This window comes from Lagopus leucura, unplaced genomic scaffold, assembly GCF_019238085.1.
Source record: "Lagopus leucura isolate 7727_CA_CO unplaced genomic scaffold, USGS_WTPT01 Super-Scaffold_100002, whole genome shotgun sequence".
NCBI lineage: Eukaryota > Metazoa > Chordata > Aves > Galliformes > Phasianidae > Lagopus > Lagopus leucura.
In genome coordinates this window covers 22,853,645-22,868,937 of record NW_024962263.1, presented here as the reverse complement: position 1 = coordinate 22,868,937, position 15,293 = coordinate 22,853,645, and positions in this window count along the sequence as shown.

Below are 15,293 nucleotides of genomic sequence, written 5' to 3'. Positions count from 1 at the left end.
GGTGTTACTAGCCAATCTTCTGGGACCTTCAGATAAAACATTATTTATTTTTAATAAGTGAAGCAGCAGTCAGCTGCAAGACAGGGGACAAGTATGTTTCAAGTGAAAACACATCACGAAAACAGAAACGTAAAAACACAAAGTGAACATTAAACTCCATTTTCAGCTCTATCACAGCAAGAAAGAGAAACAATAGGAAGAAATGAACATTATCTGGATGTGATTATGTTATTGAAAAGAACTCCTATATCACTTTGACAAACAAGAGAGGAAGTGAATAACTTTTGTTATACAACTGAGAACTTCAATACATCTGTGACTTCAGATGCCACATGTTTACCAGATTAAGTGAGCCTTGGGGTGGGGGTGACACACATCAGATTAGGTTATCACAGAACAGTACATCTAAGAAAAGGATTATCCCTTTTCTAGTTGTCATCAGCTTCAGTCACAATATCCTTATTGCATTTTCACACATTCTTTCCTAACTTCACAGAAAGCTCAAATCTGCTTAGACAGGTGCCAAGATAGGCAAGTTTTTCCCTCTCTGCCCTCCTTCCCCTCTCTTGCTCTCTCCCCTTACATTTTTCTTTTTCTCTGTTTCACTGTGCTATGGCACATTCCCTATTCCTCCAGTACTTAAGCATCACAGGGTTTGTCAGTGCACTGTTGGGGCAATTCAGTGTATGCCTGGTAGAACAAGCCAATGCAGGCCAGATACAACTACAGTATTTCCTAGGAATCCATCTGTAGCTTCGAGGGATGGAGATAACCAAAGTGGTTTGGTTCAGCTCTTCACATTTTAACAGCAGAGTGATTTGTGGCATGACCAGTAAAATGACTGACTGTCTTACAGACTGCAAGATAACAATAAATAGTAGGACATGAAGCTAGTTGCTCTTTTTTTTTTTTTTTTAACAATTTAGGGGCAATAATAGACTGAGCTCCAAGGTTTTCCTCAAAAATTAGTTGGTAATATTTCTTTCCTGCCAGAGTATGTAATGTCATGAACACCACTTTGTTTCAGTTTAAATACATTTTCAAGTTTCATGCAACAAAATTCCCCATCTCAGGCTGTCTCTAGAGAGGTCTCTGATTGCGTGAATATTTTGCAACAATACATCTTAAAACACATTATGTAAACAATTAATATAATAATCCTAATTCACTTATGACTTTTTGCCCTTCATGGTGTAATTTTTTTTTTTTTTTTTGGACATTATATATGTTTTGCACCTAATTATTTAGTATGCATTAAACTTACTTGCTTTGTGAATTATGATAGAAGAATTTGACTTTTCAGCTTTTGACATGCCAGGTTGGACTAATTGCAATTCTAGTAAGCTTAACATTTTAACCACACACACTACTTTTCCTAAAGTAATTTTTAAATTTTACATAGGAACAGAATTTTATGCACTGAATTTGTTTAACTTCAATGTTCTGGATCTAGTCACAGCCTCACTGTGATATTATCTTGTTATCAAGTTGTCATTTCCTATTAGGCTCCTCACATTCCTTGATGAAACAACCCATTTTGTGTTATCAAAGAAAATGTGCTTGATTGTATGTTTGCACCTCTCTCACAGAGATGATCAAACTACATCACACTGGTTAACATTATGTCTGCTGGGTAAAACGAGGTGCGAGAGGAAGCAAGTTAGTAGGACACACTGGTACTGGTATCACTTGATCTCGGATGTTGACTGCTTACCTAGCTCAGAGCTTTGCTCTGATTTCTCACCACCTCTCCTCAGTCCATGCTCTCAAACACAAAATGATTTTCTAGACTGTTTCAGGAAACCTAGACACTCCTGGTTTAAAATGTCTTCTAATGCATGAATGGTGGAAACCTTAACTGAAAGTCTATCCTAGTTGGAAGAGGAAAAGCCTGTCTAATTCAGAGGACTAATTCAGAGGATTATTCTTCTGTATATGCATATAAGCATTACCCTAGTCCTTTCTGGACAGCAAATTATACAGGGAACTGATGCTGTGATTGTCCACCAGAATTCTCCCTTTTCATACTCTGTAGGTGTCAGGATGGGGTTTCCTGACTACCTGCGGTGCAAATCACTTCTGTAGGATTTCACATTGCATTCTTTGTTATGGCCTTGACTTCAAACAACTAGATATATCTTTCCCACTCACTGGAAGAAAGTCAAAACACCTAATAAGGTTTAATCAAATATAAGTTACATTAGACAGGGAAAAAATGACATGGGAATATATCCAAGAAATAATTACCTCAGGACATTCATATCTTTTTGAAACAATTTCCACGGGCTCTCTAAAAGAACATCAAGTTAATTATTTTTCTTAAATTAAATGCTGGTAAGAGATATCCAAACAGATTTAATAAACATATACAGTTGTTGGATATTTTTTAAAATGAGAACAGAAGACTCTTTCAAAAGCCTGGGAGTAGGGCAGAGGAGGAGGTCCCCTCCCAGCACACCCCTTGCCCTCTTTCATGGAGTGCTCGGAGGGGCAGCCTCTCATTGGTATCCTCTGCTTGTCCTCCTCAAAAACCACTTTTCTTATCTTTCCAGGGAGTCTCTGCCCCAGGGGAGATACTTTCCCACAGGTCTACATAGAGCACAGTTACTCTGGTCCTTAATGTGGTTCACCAGTACAACTTCAGCAGTGCAGCTGTAACAGTCAGTATCTTTTGTGTTCCCATTCACTCTTCGTTCATGTCAGTACAAAGGTTTTTAATGCCATTTTCCACAGTCCTGAAAGGGTCCCACCTTTATTTAGTTCCAGTACATTGCAGGTACCTTGGTATTTGCTGGCAAAAAATGACAGCTTAATATTTTAAGGTGCATACATTTTCTTCTAAAAAATCTCCCAGTCTTACCATGCCCCTCAGCATTTCAGCAATACATTAAGGTAAGTCTTTGACCCCTTAGGCCCAGGATTACAATTCACTTATTTCTATGAAGTCATTTTGGCTATAAATTCTAATTTGATCCAATCTCCATATTCTATTCCTCTATTTTATTGGATTCTTGTGAGTGGGATGGCATTCTGTCCCACTTTCATGCCCTGATATTCACCCACACTATCTCTTTTTTATCTAGTATGAAGGGCAAGTCTTGCTTGACCAACATGATAGCCTTTTATGAAGATGTAACTAGGTGGATAGGTGAAGGTAAAGCAGTGGATGTGGTCTTGGTCTATCTTGATTTTAGTAAAGCTTTTGACACTGTGTCCTGAAAATATTTACTTCCCAGTCAAAAACTTGTATCAAAATTTGTACATACAATTGCAGTGCCTCAATTTTCTTTATCCCACTTATATATTTTTTTTTCTTGAAGTAAAATAATGTTTAATCAATCCCAGAAGAAATCTTAATTACCAACAGTTGTTACTCTTTTCCCGTACATGTATTTTACAGTGAAATTCTTGGCCGTCAAAAGTGGCACGTAACTTTATCCCTCAAAGTGCTGCCAGGTCCACTTTGATTCTTTCACTCTGTTACAATGAGAAATGTCTTCTGAAAATCATTCTTATTCATGTTATGTGTTGCCAGATTGCAAGCCTAGCATTTATTCCCAGACCTGGATGTATGTGGCTCCACTGTGAAGCTAAATGTCCTGTAAAATAATATTTGTGTGGAAACAGTTGGAAGTCTAGATCTTTTCAGATTAAACAGAAAGAGCCTGGTTAATCTCCTGGAGATTCTGAACATGTGGTTGTAGGAGAGGAGATCCTTAATAACCCTGAAGGAAAGAAAAGCACATCCTAGTTGTTGGGAAAAAATGTTCAAATAGACTTGCACAATTATCTTTATCCCAGAAAGTGATGGAGTATAGTCTTTAGCTTTCTTTATTTGAATGAAGGGAGAGTCCCTGGGAACAGTCCCCACAGGGTCTCTCAAAGTATTGGAGGACTCAGTCTCCTCTTATCCCTACTTCCCAATTGTATTGTCCCTCCTCCTTTCCTCATTGGCTGAAGTACTTGGAGTTTGCAGACTTCCCAGACCACCCAATGCATGTTTCCCCTAGTATATGATTTCCCCTTTGTATCATTCATACTTGCATAATTAACTCCAACTTTATGCTGCCCAGGATAGAGAAGTTAATATTAATTAGCCCATTCAGCTTGACCAGTAAGTACAAAGTCCGTAAGTTCAAGTTGTTGATTGACCTTTGAAGCCTTGTTTGAGACTTCACAAAGTACAGACGTCAAGCAAAGAGAAATTCATAAGCCTCTGCACAACTTGTTTTCAAGAGTCTGTAGTCAAAAGACATGATTCTTGAGAAAGAAAATGGGGAAGTGAATTAATTAAAGGAAAATTCAATCTTAAACACAATGGTAGGAAGAAATTGTAGTGGTAGTATTCAAAGAGATACTCTATTCTTCGTGAAGAATATTATGGTTCTCTACTTTGCCATGCAAGCTGTTAAAATATTTGTATTTCTCCTGCCTTCCTCATACTGCAACAGGTGAAAAAAACAGTATCTGTAGATTTGGGGATAAGCTAATTTTAGCTGAGCAGTTGTTCAAAGAAAGCAACCCAAAAGTACACATAGAAATAAACATAGTTTCCATTAGGGCAAGATGTCTTTCAGTTGAAAAAGTATTTTGACTAATCCCTGAAATCCATAAAAAAAAAAAAGATGAAAATGAAAGAGTGAATTTGAGCAAAAGAGAAAGAAGAGATGGACAACATAGATAGCAGAATAAGCTTCAGTATTGAAATAGAATGGGTATATGATCTAGAAACTTTGTGCTCAAAGAGGTATTTTACGGAAATTGGAACTAGTAGTTTGATATTGAAAATAGGTCAACTGACTCTGCGCTTTGAAGGCACAGTCCATTTAGCCAAGGAAATGCACACAGAGGGCTCTTTATGAGGTCACCTCAATGGAGAATAAAAAAATCTAGCAGAAGAAAAAAAATCGTAACTTCTGTACTGTGACGTAGAGTCCTTTTGACCTTGGATGAATCTTATGTATCAATTAAGCTAGGAAAAGTAGTAGAACTTTCAGAAATCTAAAGAAAAGCTGTAGGAGTTCTGGTACTGAAATTGTTTTGATAGACTAACACGGTGAACATAATACCGCTTTTTATATTTTACATCGATAGGACTTCTGATAACAATAGAATCTAAAGAGAGACAGCAAGCCTAATAGATACAACAAAAATTGTTCCCATAGTACACGTAAGAGCTAACTTTCTTGCACTTCCTGTGGATGTAGAAAGTAAATATTTTATACCAGTTTTTCTTTCAAAACTAAGAAATCATCACGAGCATGACACTGGAGATCAACCAAATTCTGCTGGAATTGATCTCCTTTATACACTTTATAAACCCAAGTTTTCTTTCTAGCAAATAGGTATCATGCATAAGACAACCATGCAAATAAGTGGATTTTGCTTTCTGGGCGCTCTTGTGTATAGAACCAGAACACTCTACTCACATATCAAACAACCCTAAGCTAGAGCACATTAAGGTTTTTTTCTCCTTAGGAGGAAGGATGTGAGCTGTATGATGAGATTTCCCTAAAAGAACTCTACAGCCTTCCAAAGTTGATATTCTTTGTCCTTGCCAAGGACCAAAAAGCACTGGAAATATGCTCTATGTATCCAAAAGAAGGTTTTGCAAATAATTTTTGGACCAAATCACTGAATCGAAAGAAACTTCCCCAGCACCCAATGCACACACATAAATCTGGTAGCTATGAAGAGGCTCACTTGTTCGAGGGTTTAAACTTGTATAAATAAGGCAAGCAGCACAACACCTGATAGTATGAGATCGTTTAACAAGCTCATTCCCTCGGGATAATGAAGAGCTTAAAGGAATCCATTCACCCTCGAATCTAAAGTACTTATCCACTCCATGGCTGTGAGTATGAGATAAGATGTATATAAAGAAAGCTTGTATTCCTTAGAGAATTATATTACTTGTCAATGCCCTAGTAGTAAGATAAGAGGAGCCAGACACTTTCCAGTAGATGCTGAAAGGACTTACCTTATTAAAAGGCACTACCAATAACAATATAGGCAGTTGGTGAAGTGATATATCCTAGATTTTGTGAAGGTTCCTCAAATGTCTCAGAGAGACCACAGATCATCATTTACCATTTCTCAGGGCTATGCAAGAGGAGATGCTTATTTACAGATGTTGAAATGCCTGGGAAATCTTGGATTTCTAAAAACAGTGGGAATATCTCGTTTTTGAGAATAAGGACTATCCCTTGATAGTGGGACAGAGTGAAATGAGTTACAAATATCAAGTGAGTCCAGTTAGAGCTGCACTGAAAACTATTCTATTAAGAAGGAAAATCTGGAATCCACATATTTCTTGGTTAAAGAGGTTGCAGCATCATCCTCATCCTTCTATGGCCATTGTTAATTTTTTTTTTATTTTAAGACCTTTTAACAATCTGCACTTGAAAGAAAAGATAGATGAGGCACCAGGAACTTGTCCCTTTGATGCAGGCAGTGAACACTGCACATGAGCTAGAAGAGAGAATTTCATTCCTTCTCTGAAGTTACTAATGGGTTAGAAAGTCTACTGAGGTACAATAACGAACAGGGAATACTTGTCAGGCAATTGAAGAAGCTCATGAGAGTACAGCACAATGTCTTGATAAGGCAATCAAGAGGAACTGAAATTGAGCTGGGTGAATGTGGCTTGTACAGTTAATGAAAGGATGTTCTCTCTGGAAAGGCACATATGTGCTCATAGAGGGGAATAATATATGAACTAGACATTTTTAAAAGTTCCTAATAGGAAAAATTACCAACCTACTCTATGAAAAAACTTTTTTTTTTTTTTTTTTTTTTTTCAATGAAATTAAGGTTTTCATAATAGGTAAAGTGACCGGTAAACACAGGACTTTAATAGACAACAGTCCATATGAGAGCAAGTGAAGAACATACGTTCCACTGAAAGTGCAGAGATAGGCTATATTGCCCAGATTGGAGGTTTGCCAGTAGAAAGCTAGCATTTCAGTTGTGAAAGTGACAACAGGATGTCATCTTAATTGTAAAAATCTTCTATGAAATATTTCCATCATAATACTGAGAAAGAGCTGAGTATATATTTTCCTCTAAGGGCAAATTTAGGTCTGTGACTTTCAAACCCTCAACCTAGTGGTGCTATAATTGGCAGGAAAAATCCTGAGTAGGACCCAAAAGCAAAACTTTTATGCAAGTTAGCCTTCCCTATGCCTAGGGAAATCAATGTTATTTTAAAGAATATGAGTTCATGGGTTTCATTAGCATATGTTTAGAATACTACTTAATGCTTAATAGCTACCATACACAGATTAACATTACTTCGGAAATAAACTATCTAACCACGATCAATGCTAAGTATGATGTCTACACTGTTTGCAGCTTCACACTTGCAAATAAGCTATTAATTCAGATCTGCTTGCTAAACTGCTGTGCAGTGTTTGAATTCATCCAGGCAGTACCACTGGAAGTGATTTCTTTAGAGAGAAGGCCAGAGATTCATTGCATGAGTAAATACTATACAGGATGGCTCTTGACACAGTTTGGCATTGCTACGTCCAAACTAAAAGGGGCTTGCTTTCATTCCCTTTTCACAGAAACCCTACACCGACAACTGACAGAAATAAAAAAAGTTTATTTCCCACCCTCTGTATTGAATATCCCAAGCATAACAGAAAACATAAGATTGCCTCTTTCAGATATGAACCTAATTTTTTCATATTCTGCCTCTTTTTCCCCTCTTTATCACATATTAGAGTACAAAGAGGATAATGTCCAAAGTACATTAAAATAAATTTCTTTTCTCTTTTACTGTAAGCATCACAACTAGCACTCTGCTGATATTCTACAGCAGTAATGATGGAGATGGGTTAGGGAATGAAACAACACAATAAAAATTCATTATTCTTGATGGAAAAACAAGCAAATATTTGGCCAAACTTCTGCTTGTCCTATCAGTAGTATAGCACTGTTTGTAGTATTGCTGATCCAAATGCTGACCTACTTGACTAAAATGAGATGAAAAGAGGATTTCGAAGAAAAAAAGGAACTCAAAATGATTTAAAATATTTCTACTCTTCTGGACTTCTGTAGTTGCATGCCTTCCTTGCATATACTACAGCTGTTGTTGTTTTTTTTTTTTTTTTTTTTTTTTTTTCCCCCTTTTCATTATAGATCACAGTGGTTTAAAACTAAAATTTTCCCAGAAAAGCAATTTTTGGATAATTCCCTCAAAAAAACATTACCAAATGACAGATGTAACTGGCAGAGAGAAAGTATGCTATTTGCTGACTGTACTTTGAAGTCCAGGCATTGGAGTTTTAAAAGATTTAGCTAGACAAAGCCATAGCTAACCTGATTGTGTTGAGCATAGTCTGTTTTCTAGGGGGATATTGGACTGCAGGACAGCAGAGGAAGAAATCAATTTCCTCTATGTCTGTTTTCATATTTAAACTTAAAAATGTCTATTGAAATCTGCCCACAGGGCACAGTTAGAAACACAATAACACAGCAAAATGAAAAGACATTGTTAAATGAAGAGGAAAAGGAATAATGAATACTTTCTGAAGACAAATAATGCCTGTTATTCCTCATTTTTCAATTTGCGACCAAAAGTTGTGCCCCAGACAGAGGCTGAGATAAAAAAAAAAAAAAAAAACACCACAAAACAGAAGGATCCATATCAAATATAACCTCGAAGCTGAGCATCAAAAATGATGCCAAAATGTGTATTGGGAGCTAGTGATTTGTGCACATAGTATCTTAAGAGAAAAGAAAAATAAACCCCCCAGTTTTAAAAATGTTTCTTCTGGGACTACATGCGATTTGGCTACAGCTTATTCATGAGTCTGCAAGACTGGAAATCTGCAAATCTGAGTCAAATGCCAAAAATATTAAAATAAGAGAGTCATAGGTTGGTACTCACTCTGCTGAAGACATTGCTTTGGCAATAGGAAAAAATTAGTACTGAGATGAATGATTGTGAATGATTTTTTTGGAACTCTAGACAAGTTTTTTTGAAAATGTGCACTCCCTTGTGAGACAAAGCACAGGAACCTTAAACCACCACCTGTGTATTGACTTAAGAAAGCATTTTGGTTTAGATGAGATTTATTCTTTTTCTTTAAGAAAGCAAATTGAAGTCAAAGAGAAGAGTAGAGAGAAATCACTCACCCTGAATTCATCATGAAATTTTTCACACTACACAGAGCTGCCAATGATTTCATAACTAGGAATAGGGTTTTACTTCCAGCAATAACGATAACTCACTAAGCACTTGAGCCAGTATCTTTGTTGGATGGGGGCAGAATCAACAATCTTTAAGTTGAGTTAGTAAAGAAATCTCCTTTCTGGAATTCAAAGCAACTACTCAGTAGCCATTTAGGCTACTGTATACGAAAAGTATTACATGAACATAACATTAAATGTGCTGGAGTTGTTTCTGTTTAAATAGTAATAAACAACAACTGTAATAGAAACATTATTAATTCTCTACCCAAATGTGGCAAATTCACACAACTAAAGCAAGTGAAAAGCTACCTTTCACAAAAAGCACTGAATCAACTGCATTGTTCATTTCATGTTTTGCCTTCAACAGTAAAAATTAAAAATGAGCAAGAAATTCCTGGATGATGCAAATCTACTTTTTTCCCCTATTTCTCTCCATGCAGAGTATTTATTATCATAGTAGTGGAAAATTAGCTGAAGTATCCAGAACTATAAGGTTGATCACCGCAATGTGTTTTAATTTGTTACTAGCAAAAATAAATTTTCCTTATTATAAGCATTTTCTGTAGAATATAATACTCCCTGGCATGAAGAAAATAGCTCTAGTTTAATACTCGTGTCAATGGATTTGAATGCATTTTTTACTTTAATTTTCATGGTGACTTACTTGCATTTTTCCCTGCTTATCTGAAAAGACATTTGAGTAGTTACTGTAATTCACTCCTTAATATTCAAACTGATTTTTTTATTGTCTAAACAATCAGCAATTAATGAAATAGGAATTGGATCCAATAAAGATCAGAGCTGAATTCCTTTGGACTAATTTATGAGGCTTTAGACATTTAGCTTGCTGGCCTTTTCATCGATAAACATCTTGCTGTTTGCTAATAACACTGAATGAACAACAAGTCAGAAATTGCTCTTTGCTAAGTGCTCCTGAGCACTTCTACTAATCAACTATTGAAGTGTGTCCATGCTGACATAAAGACTACCATTACTATCCACATACCTCAGTTTTAAGTTGCAGTTCCAACAGTTAGTTTTGAGGGAGGAATTATATTTACTGTTGTTATAAAGGTTACTTGTATTTGTACATAAGCATCAACTACATCGGTCTGTACTATTCTACATAGTGTAGAAGCAACTAACATATGAGGGCCTCATGTCCAAAAAAAAAAAAAAAAGTCAGCTTATGACACTAAAGAGCAGTTATGAGCAGTGAATGAGAACTCAGTATAGGTGAGGAGGAACAGAGGACAAAAATATGGAAAGAAACAGAAAAGGTTGAACGTGAGTTTCGCCAGCTAATCATGAGGATGCTGCCATGTTTCTGCTTTGGATTTTTTAAGCAAAAATAAATTGCTCTGAAGAGCATATGAAACAACATGTTTGAGATCCATTTCAATTATATAGTTCATCCTATATAGTTGATCTGTGCACATGCTGCCAATGCAATGTATCCATAGCAATTCTAGGAGAGTTATATATTGAACACAGATTATAACAGCAAGTTCAATGTGAAATCCTAGATTTTTTATGGTAATGTTGCATAGTACATAGTATATGCACATACACATGCAGGAACTAGGATTTCCAGGCAAAATGAAATTCCAGCCATATGGCAACACTAACAAGACTGAAATAAAACATAGGATTGGAAAAGAGTACATACACATCAAGACCTTGATAAAAAATTTCCCTCAAGACTTGAGACAGCAGTTCTCCTCAAATTTCTGATTTGAGGTTGTCTGTTGTGTTGCAGTGATACTTAGCATCTCTAAACTGTTTGGGTCCCCGTTCTTGTTCTTCTTAGACTAGATATTAGGAAGAAATTCTTTATTGTGAGGGTGGTGAGACACTGGAACAGGCTGTCCAGTGAGGTTGTGGATGCCTTCTCCCTGGAAGCACTCAAGGCCAGGTTGGATGGGGCTTTGAGCAGCCTCTCATAGAGGGAGACAACCCTGATTACTGCAGGAGGTTGGAATGGGGTGATTTAAAGGTCCCATCCAATCAAAATCATTATAAGATTCTATGATTCTCCTGTATGAAAACATAAGGAGAGTGTCCCTTCTAAGAGTAGCTTATTTATATACTTATACATATATATTTATATACAAATACAAACACAAAAGAAACTTATTTGTTATTATGTCATATCTTTTATGTCAGCTGTACCTGTTTTCATGAGCTTTTGTAGAAAAGTTAATAATTAAAATAAATTTCAGTGGTAGTTCCCCACTCAGACACACAGGAACTATGCAAAAAGGAATATACATAGATTGTAGAAGGTACTTTACTATTAGTTTCCTAGATTTTAGCTTTGGCAGAAGAAAAGAATTTCCATGTAAACACAAAATGACAAGACTTACATTTTGGCATCAGTTAGATTTTCCAGTACATCAATAGATATCTAGAACTGCTTGTAAGAGAATGAATGCTACGTATAGAAAACAATCTCTCAGCAGCAGAAATTCATGTTATCTGCATTGTTGCACCTTTCTGAAAATACACTGCATTTTTTTACTCAGACCCTTAAAACAAATCAGAGAATTCCTACATTTTAACACTATCACTCCTCCAATCTTTTATCATTAGAATAAAGATGCAATAACGATGTTCAAATGGGAATACTTCCAGGACTGACAGTCTAAAGAGTAAACTGTGCTTTACTTACAAGTTAAAAAGCACAGTGTGAAGCATCTTCAGTGCTGTCTGGCCATCATAGTAAAGATCTGTGACAGATGTGCCTAGTGGATGCACTTCCTAGAGCATTCCAGGGGTGTAAGCACAAAAAGGCAGCAGAGTCATAGGATCATAGAATTCTTAGTGTTGGAAGGGACCTCTGAAGGCCAAGTAGTCCAACTCCCCTACAATGAACAGACACTACAGGTAGGTCAGGTTGCCCAGGGCCTGATCCATCCCTTCCTTGGAAGTCTCCAGAGATGGGGCACCACATCATTACATAATCTGTTCCAGTGTCTCAATAAGAATGTTCGTGTTTATTTTTTTGAAAAACATAAGCTACACTGAATTTCCTTGCTCACAGCTTCTAATGAGTTTGCTATTTGCTCATAGTTGAGAGGAAATGTGTTCTGTCTTTATCTTCTAAGGAATAATTAAGTAGATTTCTGTTTTGCTTATTTGAATATTTAATTTCCAAATCAATTCAAGACTTTCCCTGTGATTTATGAATGTTTTGGATGAATCATCACAAAAGTAGGATGCTTCAGCTGATTCCAGCACTATATTTTAACTAAGCTGAATTCTAACAAAGTTTCTGCCTTTTAAGCTCTAATCTTCCAAATTTTCCCAAATGCTTAAAGTGAAAACATTCATGCACATATAATGAAGCACTCCAAAACATTTGGGGTTATTCATCTATTTAGAAAGCAAGCCCTTAAATTTCACATGTTTAACAGGTTTTTGGGACAGTCCTGTATGTACACTTGTACATCATGAAACACCACAGTTTAACAGAACACACAAGTTCTTATATGAATTAGCAAGTATGCCATGCTAAGTTTACCATAGACATTTTCACAGTAGTGTGCTATCAGCCACTACATCCACAAACACAGGCTGTATTGAACAGCTGTTAAAAGCAGATTTTATTTTTCCAGATCAAGAAAAGAAAAACATGTTAGATGGCTTTTACTTAATGGAGAGGACAACAAAAAACACCAAGACAGCAGAGGGATAAGCTGACATATCAGTGTTGGAAAAAGAAGCCTACAGATGTTTCTATCACTAGTTAGAGATCATGAAAAGTAATGCCTCCTTCGCATAAATTTGAACACTTGTCAGACAGAGTTAAATCTACTGCATCTAGTTGTATAATAATACTATTCTCCTCATATAAAAATAAAACACTTGTCCTTCTGAAATTTATTTCCCCCATAACCCTCAGAGTGTAAATCTGTCATATAATATAAACTACCACACTATTATTCCATGAAGGGAACAAAAAAAAAAAAAAAGTGTTTGAAATGTAATGCCTTTATATATGTTGATAGCAAGAATAATACAAACCTGCCTTCCTATTTCATTCAGCTACCACTTAATTCTTGTTACCATGACGATTCAGCAACTTAATATCCTCCCTAAAATTTACTTCTAGAATATATTCAATAAGCTTGTTAAAAGAAAGTAACAACAAACAATAAACCTCACCATCTTACATATAAGAAGAAATTCAAAGTTGGAAAGTCTGATGCATCTAAAAAATAAGATATGTTAAAGTCTCAAGCATAATTTGAGTTGTTGAGAAGCTCCTCACACAATTAATCTTCGAACAGATGCCTCCAAATCTGAAAACACAAAATAACTTTTTCTGTAGTTGGTCAATGACAGATTACACTATTTGTCTAACAGTAATTCATCCAGCATATTTTCATGTACCTATCATTTTCTACCAACTGACATAAGTCAAATTTTCAGATAAATTAATTCTGAAGAGCACTGGCAGGAAAGTGTCTGCATAAGGAGACATTATTTCTTAATGTTTCAAACTAGGTCTTCTGAAAAAACTGTTAGAGGAGATAGTGCTGAATAGCTCCAAGCTTAGCATCACAAGAATAATAGCATAGTGATCAATGAGAGAAAGTTGCACTGAAGTACACAGATTATCTTGATATTTCCACTCACAGCAATTTTTGACACCAGAGAGACTAAAGGCGTAAGTAGACGCTGGAATATTTGAATTCAGACTTAAATATTCCAGAATGAGTACTGAATGACAACAATTCCAGCTCCTTTTTCCTTGAGATGTGGTCAGCATGGTGCATTTTAAGCAGGTCAGGCCATAGAAAAAACTTAGAAACTGTGAGTTTCTATTTTCCAGTCTTGCACTAGGTAAGTAGACTAGGTAACTTGGCCTTGCAAGTCATCTAGTGTTCTGACACTCACAAAACAGTGCAAAAAACATAAACTCTGTCCCCACTTCTCTATTCAGTACATCAAGTTGAAATAAGTAGGACATTCACCTATGGCCTGTCTGGAGTAGAACCTTTCAGTTTCCATACTAGAGCAGTGTTGGACAAGTTAAAAATAGAGAACAACTATCACATGTTACTAAAGTTATTGGCCCTTAAGTCAAATTCAGTATAAAATGCTTAGTGAAAATAATCTATGGAGAAATAAAAAGCTTAGTATAAAACTTCTCATGCAAAAAAAATACAATAAAATGAACTTTCCATTGTACCAGCGCACTTTGATTAGTCATATCATTATGACTCCAAAGTAAGCTTTTTTTTTTTTTTTTCCAAGTCAGCCAAACAAAATGGATTTAAGTAATCTTCTTAGTGGATAATGGGTCTTCACTGGGATAAGTAGTAGACAGAGAAACGGCTCAATTGAAAGAAAGACAATGAAAATGCATTTGACAGCCAGAATGTCTTGATTGAAACAGGTCAGGTAAATTGGTTTATACACAGAAATTACATCCTGGAGTAAATAACCCAAAGTGCTTTATATAATGATGTTAGATTACTGATTAGAGAACAATCTTTTTTCATTTCTAGAACTCAGACTCAAACTTCTCCATTCTGATGGGGAGAAAAGTGGGATTCCTATAGATCCAATAGGTTTACAGGATGTTGATGGGTTGGGTTGTTCTTTTCTCATTTGTTTTGCTCGATATTGTTGTTTTCATTTGCTTGTTTTAATAGAATTCATAATAGAAATATTTAGTGCATTCCTATTTCGTCAGTTTTGTTTTCTTCATTTCAGCTTTCTTTTTCTCCTGGATTAATTCCTCTCACCTTTCTGAACTTCCCCCATCCTTATGTCCTTCAACTACTGTATCCCTTCTTCACTCACCTCTTTCCCTCCTTATTTTCTTCTGTCTTCCCTTTCCCCTTTTCAGAAAATAAATCTCTAGCTGTAATGACTTCAAAGAATATCTGTAGATATCTCCCAGTCCTTCTACCTATGGTATGTCAGGTGATGTCAAAACTAGAGGCTACAGTTGTAAAAAAAAAAAAAAAAAAAAAAAAAAAAAATATATATATATATATATATATATATATATAGATAGATAGATAGATAGATAGAGAGAGAGAGAGAGAGAGAGAGAGAGAGAGAGAGAGAGAGAGAGA